Source organism: Tamandua tetradactyla, chromosome 5 (genome assembly GCF_023851605.1).
Source record: "Tamandua tetradactyla isolate mTamTet1 chromosome 5, mTamTet1.pri, whole genome shotgun sequence".
Taxonomy (NCBI): domain Eukaryota; kingdom Metazoa; phylum Chordata; class Mammalia; order Pilosa; family Myrmecophagidae; genus Tamandua; species Tamandua tetradactyla.
Window position 1 is genome coordinate 51,376,721 of NC_135331.1, and position 8,473 is coordinate 51,385,193.

At 34.7% G+C, this 8,473-nt stretch overlaps 1 non-coding gene across 1 annotated transcript; it reads right to left on the bottom strand.

Moving 5' to 3' along the window:
* Positions 1-5,890: 5,890 nt before the first annotated feature.
* LOC143685280 (U6 spliceosomal RNA) lies at positions 5,891-5,994 on the bottom strand. The gene has a single exon (XR_013176528.1). It is a non-coding gene; the product is annotated as a U6 spliceosomal RNA (small nuclear RNA).
* Positions 5,995-8,473: the final 2,479 nt, after the last annotated feature.

Below are 8,473 nucleotides of genomic sequence, written 5' to 3' on the forward strand. Positions count from 1 at the left end.
GTCACATGATAGAAGCTATATAGTTATACAATCATCATCAAACATCAAACCCCTTACCTTTTTGACAATGATTGTTCCAGGACTTTGACACAACTTCAAAAGGACTTCTGCAGTTGTACATGAAAGAGAAAATCTGGTGGGGAAAGAGTGGGGACAGGAGTGTGTGTAGCCAGCAGGAATCACCCAGTAGGGGGGATGTAGAGGTTGGGACTTTCGAGGCTACAGGTCAGAGAGAACAGAAGTTCGTTGACTCAAGGGACCATTTACCAGAAAGGACTTGCAAGAGTTGAGGATGTCTTATTTTTGAGAAATTTCAAGAGTTGAGTCAATGTTGATCTTGAGAACCTGTCTAGATTGGCCTTTAGATGCCTCAATTTGTTTTCTATTTTTTTTTTTTTTGGCATGGGCAGGTACCAGGAAATGAACCTGGGTCTCTGGCATGTTAGGTGAGAACTCTGCCTGCTGAGCCACCGTGGCCCACTCCCAATTTGTTTATTTTATTGCAAAATAGGAACTATTGTCTTGGTTCCTATCCATAGATTAGACATATCCTGAGGGCTGCCCATCAGAAGGCAGCCTGTGAGGAGGACAGAGCACCCCCAGTCAGAGGTCAGGATGCTTAGTTTGGATGTTAGATTGGGCTCTGCTGTTCCCTAGTTTTGCGATCTTCCGCATGCAAAATAGCTTCTGAGGGCCGAAGTTTTCTCCTCTGTGAAATGAGATTTTTGGGTTTCTCCAAAAGACTGATGCAGCGCCAAGCCAGGGCATGTCAAGGATTGCCACCCTACCCCAGAAGCTGGAAGAGGCATGGAAGGAGTCTCCCTACAGATTCCAGAGAAAATGTGGTCCTTCTGTCACTTTTCCTTCCAGGTGGCTGAGAAAATAGCATGCTTTTTCCATCTGAGCATCCATTTTTGTTTTTGCCAGGAAAAATCAGTCTCCTATAGAATACGGAAAGGATATTTCCTTTGTTGCATGACTTTAGCCCTGCCCTTTAAGAAATAACAGCCCTGCAAGTGACCAAATAGACTGGCCTTTTGAAATTCCAAATTGCTTTTGGAGACAAACGGATCAGTTTAGTAGGGAGGAAGGGAGAAATGGATGGAAAGGACAATGTGCGTGGAGTCGCTGGCAGGTGCCTTCCTCATGAGGATCCAACATCATTGCTGACCTGAAAAGAGTGAATCATTGCTTAGTTCGGGCCTAACCCCCTTTCTTTTACCTAATAAAAAATTAATCAACATCCCCACTTTGGACTTTTTGGGGAAGATTTCTCCAGTTCCTTGCAAAGTGCATATACAATACCTGACTTCCACATGGAAGGACACATTTCTCCTTTGTAGCACCGGGTTAATGGGCCCTACTATGGAAAGTGCCGTGCTCTTGGTAACATTATTATCATTAATGCAACATATTTGTAGCATACACAGTAACATATACTACTACATTTTACTCATAAAATATCTATTTTGTAATGTAATTTTTGTGTTCTCTATGGATAGAAAGAGATATAATTATATGCATAGACAACCCTATGTATATGCGTGTGTGTGTGAATATGTGTAAATTTCTTTATGTGAATTCTGTATAGATAGATATCTAGATGTGGATTTTTTCTGTGAAATTTCCAATGACTTCTATGAATTCAATCTCAGCAGAGTGCTACAAAATTAATTTGTTACTATTATTGATCCGAAAAAATGTTTCATGACATTAAATCTTTCTTAGTGCTCTTTTAGATTCTGTGTTTCTCAGGATGCAAATGATGGGGTTTAATATTGTGGTGACAATCCCCTACAGCATTGAGATGAGATTGTCTCTGTCTAGGGAATGTCAACTAGAGGATAGGTGTATATATGTAAATATTGTTGTGCCATGAAACAGACTACAAGGAGGTGGGAAGCACATGTGGAGAACACTTTGTGCTTCCCTTCAGCTAGCCAGATCTTTAGGATGGTGGATATGATGTAGAAATAAAAGATAAAGGTGGTCAGAAAGACGCTGATCCCTAGGACAGCTCCTACCACTACAATAAGCATAGCATATCTGCCACATACATGGAAGAACAGGAGGGGGACACCACTGGAAGGTTGTCACAGTTCTACTGGCTAACCCAATTAGACTTACAGAAATACAGGCAGAATGTGAACACTTTATGCAGAATGGAATTGAGAAACCCCTGCTCAGCTCCCATCCATCAGCAGGGCATAGTATACCTTGGTCATGATGAGAGTGTAATGAAGGGGAAACAGATGGTCACACAGGGGTTATAAGGCATGATGGTGAGAAGGAAGAATTTGGTCCCTGTCGGGGCCACCCAAAAATACAGCTGCAAAGCAGACCCAACAAAACAAATGGTTTGCTTCTCAGTCAGGAAACTTTCAAGCACTTGGGAATGGACACTGATGGGCAAAATATGTCTAAAAGGGACAAACTTGTCAAGAAGGAATACACAGGGGTGTGCAGCTTTTTGATAGTCATGATGGTGGGGAAAATTGCACCGGTTCCCACCAAGGTAACCTGAAAGATGACAGTGACAACCCCAAGAAGAGGATCGTGGACTTTGGGGAGATCAGAGAGCCCCCTGAGGATAAACTTATTCAAAGTGGTGAGATTGTAGATGTCCAGCTCCTCTCTCCACATGGATCTTTCAGCACAAAACCAAATCTACATACAAATGTTAGGATCAATATCCTAGGAGCCTAGTGATGAAAAATACCTGGAAAATAGTTCCAGTGCAGTGGATTAGCTGTGTTGGCACTGCTTTAACTATAAATTTCAATGATTAGAATTTATAATAAATAGAATACCTAGAAGTAAATACCTAAAGTTCTTGAACTGTAATCCAATAGGCTTGATCTATGATAATGATTGTACGTAGCTTTTATTGTGTGACCCTGTGTTGTAAAAACCTTGTGACTCACACTCCCTTTATTTACTATATGGATAGATGAGTAATAAAATAAAGACAAAAAATAATGGGAGGGAAGATAAGGGATATGAGATGTTTTGGCTGTTCTTTTTAACTTTTATCTCTTTTTTTAAGTAATGAAAATGTTATAAAAGTGATTGTGGTGATGAATGCACAAATACATGATGATACTTGAGCCCCTGATTGTATATTTTAGATGGAGTATAATGTGTGTGAATGTATCTCAATAAAATTGAACTTTAAAAGATTTCCAATAAAAAAATACCATGCATTATGGTAGTTCTTGGAATATTCATGGTCAGTTTTTAACTGGAAGATGAAATAAAAAATGTGAAACCATTGTGTTCCTTAAGGAACTTTTGGGATTTCACAGTTCAGTGAAACCCAGTTGTGCACCCTCTGCATCTCCTTTGGCACTTAACTATTTTTGCATTTTATTTTCCTGGGATTTATAGTTTGATGTATGGTGTCGATACTAAGTAACTTAAGACAGAAGCTGTGTATTATTACTTACATGTAAATTTTAGTAAATGTTAGCAATTGTAAGGTACATAAGGAATGGTTGATAAATAATTGTTCAGTGAAAGAATAAATGGAATATAACTTGATTTGATAAAATGTTTCTATTGGAGAAGAATAGAGAACAATGCCTCTGTAAATTTAAACTCATAATCATTTTAAATATGAACATTAACATTTTATCTCTTAAAAGGCATATCTTAATAGAAATGAAATTTATCCTATATAATATCAATGTAACCTGGTTGGTAGTGTCTGCATTTTACCCTGATAAGAAATGGAAATATTTGTACACATATTCAATTCCCTTTTCATTTAAAATTTAAATATTTGACCTCTTGGAGTTTCAAATGTACAGATCTAGCACACATAGCTTTTGTTTACCCTTATTTAACTTTCAAATTACACTTTAGTATAGCATAATGCCAAGATCATTAAAAAGTTCATGATTATTTACAAAAATACGTTAATTTAATTGACATTCTGCAAATTGGTATTATGAAATTGTTTCCTGTCATTTTAAACTCTAATTTCTTCTCTTTCACATTCACATCAAATGTGCATGATAGAAAGTTTAAACATATTGATATGTCATAAACTAGAGAGCTCAAAAAGCCCCTCCACAATGTGATAATCTCCCCACCTGCTTTGTGATGTCTTTGTAGATTGGTAGGTCTCATGGGCCGCATTATCCAGGAAATAGCAATCAAGGCACATGAGTCAGAAAAATGCTTTATATACAGAAGACGTTTATGTACAAAGGTTTTGGATGTAACCTTTTGGGTACACACATATTTTAGGACTTAAACTTAACTTTACTAATTGATATTTAGTTTTAACTAGTTCCTTAAGGGTATACATTTTCACAACATATTAAGATCTTCACACACATCTAATTATTTCTTTTAGCTTACACAATCCAGGATTTGTACAAAATATTCTTGCTTTTTCCATTTCTGAGATTTCATTATCAATAAGAGGCTTCATAAAGAAGAAAGTAAAATGATTCAAACAACAAAAATATATCAGTAAAGAAAAATGAACTCCTCACATTACACAGAATTCATACAGAAATGTATTTTATAATTTATTTTATGTCCCTTTTGCCCTCAAGAAAATCTACAATGATGATTCTGGAAGCTATGTTCTTCTCTTCTTGATTGTAGTGAATTACTTCCCACCTAATAATGGCCACTCATTTTATAACAAATCAATTTAGTATATCGAAAATTATCTAAATCATAGAAATGTGACTTTTGTTCCTTTTAAGTATTAGAGTAAAATAAAACAAAAGTCTTTTTTCAGGAATTGTACTGACAAATAAAATAACACATTTATGTCATTAGGATGTTGTTTCTATGAGCATAAAAAGTATTCCTGTAAAATATGATTATCAAATCAACATGCAATGAACTTATATTTTCCATGCTAGATAGTTAAACTTCAACATTTTTTTGAAGCAGTTGTACATTTACAGAATACTCACACATAAAATTGACAGCTACCATATACCACACCATTATTAAATTCTTGCATTAATGTGGTGCATTTTTTACAATTAGTGAAAGAATATTTTTATAATTTTAATATTAATTATAGCCCATCATCATTTACAATAGAGTTCACTGTGTAATATTATTTTAAACATATTACTAAATCCTTTTATACTATTATAACAGTTTAAAGTATTTACCATGAACAAATGAATAGGTGTTATACCACCATTAGACACAAATGAGTGGAATTTTTAATTTATTTTGAAACACAACTGCAAATTTGGTTTTACAGCAGTGCAATGATTACCTATGCCCTTGTAAATTAATATATATTAATTATTTGTAATTAAAATCACATGCTTAAATGTATATTTTAAGAATTTAGGAATTAATATGCATTTTCTCATTCCAATTAAATATCAATAAATTAACTCCAATACACTGTTTATATCTCTATTCCATTTTTATCATTTTTATTTCCCACAGAGAAAATCCTGTTTCCCAAATTATCACTAGCGATAGTTAGGTTTAGGTGTCGACTTGGCCAGGTGATGGTGCCTAGTTCTGTTGCTATGGTCTTGAACCATTCACATGTGAAACTCATCTATGGCTGATTACATCTGCAGAGGGCTAAGGGGAGTGCCTTCCACAATGAGATGTTTAATTTAATTAGCTGGAGGAGTAAAAGAGAGAGGTCAGAAGAAAACCCAGTGCAGCACAGCCCAAGCAGCTCAGCACACTTCATTTCAGTGCTTTTAGCTCAGCCCAGATGTTTGCAGGTGCAGAAAGGAATTACCCCAGCGAATTACCCCAGTTGGAATCCAGAAGCCAGGAGAGAAGACCAGCAGGTATTGTTCTCTGCCTTCCCATGGAAGAGGAAACCTCTGCTGAAAGTTAGTTTCCTTTTCTCTTAAGAGCTATAAGGTTTTTTTTTTCTTTTTTGAAAAAATATGAATGCTTCACAAATTTGGGAGTCATCCTTGTGCAGGGGCCATGCTAATCTTCTCTGCATCATTCCAATTTTAGTATATGTGCTGCCAAAAGCATGGAACTCTAAGTTTCTAACTAAATAAATTTCCTTTTATTACAAGCCAATCCAACTCTGCTGTGCTGCATTCTGGCAGTTTTGGCAGACTAAAACATCAATATATTTAGTCATTTTCTATAGCCTATGATAACTTCTCACCAGTTTGGTAATTACTACACCAGTGATCCTACCACTAACAAAAAAATGCCGGAAATGTTTTTCTGTCCTTATTTTATTTAGAATATGTATCACTGAGATTATATATATATATTATAATTTTATACTTCTAAATTTTTCATGTAATAATATCATTATAAAAATAATGAAGACAGAATTATTCAGAGCTGTTTGTATACAACCATAATAATAATGAGAATGATACTATTTACTAGAAAAAATAAGTTCCCAATATATTTGGCAAATACTCTAACACTGTTCAAAAAGAAAAGCTTGCTGAGGTGGAGAAGGAGGAACTTGTGCATACTTCTCTGCATGTGTGAAAGTATATTTTTATATATACAAAGCAAAGGAAAAAAAAGCAACACTTTTCACAGCACTCTTCAGCAGGTAGTTATAGCGCAGATCCCAGAGTTTGTCATGGGCCACAATATCATCATCTCAGATACTTGAATATTTAAGTCTCCGTTTTAGTCTGTTAAGAGATGAGACACTTACTCTATTATTGATTTGTTCTCTTTGGAATACATTCCAAAGTAATGCACAGGAAAATTGCTAGAGCTAAAAAAATATTTCAGCAAGTGATGTAGTACAAGTTTAACATAAAAATCAATTATGTTTCTATACACTAGCAATGAATGATCCAAAGAGGTTATTCAGGAAAAAAATTAATTAGAATAGCTTCTAAAAGAAGAAAAGTATCTAGATAATAACTAGGCATGCATTTATGCAACCATATAGAAGATTCGTACGATAAAACAACTGCTGATAGAAATTGAGGAAGACAAATAAATGGAAGACATCCACGTTCATGGATTGGAAAACTTGATAGCAAAATGAAAATATTACTCAAAATGATCTAATTATTCAATGCTATCCCAATAAAAAATTATAACAATCCCAATAAAAAATTATAACAAATGTTTTACAAAAGTGTGAAAGGCCAGTCTTCAAATTCATAATAAATTGCAGTATGCCCTGAATAGCCAAATGAATTTTGAAAAGAAGGACAAAGCTGGAGGACCCACACTTTCTGATTCCAAATTACACCACAAAACTACAGTAATCAGAAGTCTTGACCTGACATATAATAGAACAGATTTGAAGGTCTAGAAATAGATTCACACATTTATGACCAATTGATTTTCAATAAGGTTTATAAATATATGCAATGGGGAAAGAATAGACTCTTTAACAAAAATGTAGGAAAAACTGGATATCCACATGATTCAGAATGAAGGTAGAAACCTGCCTCAGACAACATACAAAAAAATTGACCATAATGGATCAATGACATGAGATTCACTAATGGATTCTTGGGTCTGATGCCCAAAGCCTGGGGAACAAAAGAAAAATAGAAAATTTTGGCATCATCAAAGTGCAAAATATTTATGCATCAAAGAACATTATCAATAAAGTGATAAAAGTAATATACAGAATGGGAGAAAATGGTTGCAAACCTTTTATCATATATGGTTTACTATATAGAATATAAAAACTCCTTTTATGGTGCAACAAATAAAAGACAACCCAATTTAAAATGGGCAGAAGCTCAAATAGATATTTTTACAATGAAGAAATTCTAATAGCCAATAAGCGTATGAAAAGATGTTCAATACCTTTAACCTTTAGGGAAATGCAAATTTACACCATGATGCCATGCCACCGTGTTTTTGGTGGGAATGTAAAATGGCCTAGCCACAGTGGGAGGAAATATAGAAGAACCTCAAAAAGTTACATAAAGAATTTCCATATGACCTGGCAATTCCATAACATGGAATCAAATGGTCAACATCAGCTGAGCAGAACAAACTCCACAAACACAACTTCCCTCTTTTTTATTTCAACAGGATCTCAAAAAGATACTTGTAGACCATATTTATAGCAGCAAATAGTCCAAAGTTGGAACAACAGAAGTGTCTATCAAAAAATGAAGGAGAAAGCAAAATGTGGAATACATACAATGGTGTGTATTCATCATTTGCAATGAAATTTTGAGACATGTTGCAACATTGAAGAACACTGAAAACAGATGAGAAGGCTAATTCCAAAAACCTTAGAACAAACTCAGGAATCTCATCATCAAATTTCTGTTTTTGAAGACCCCACACTCTGTACCAAAATAAGCATTAGTTATCTGTTCTCTAGAGAAAAAGAATCTGACATTATTTATATATATATATACATATATATATTATATATATATTTATAATATATATATAGAAAGAGTGAGACAGAAAGAGACAGAGACAGAAAGAGACAGAGAGAGAGTTTTATTATAAAATTGTTTGACATGACAATTGGGCAGGCATGTCCAAATTC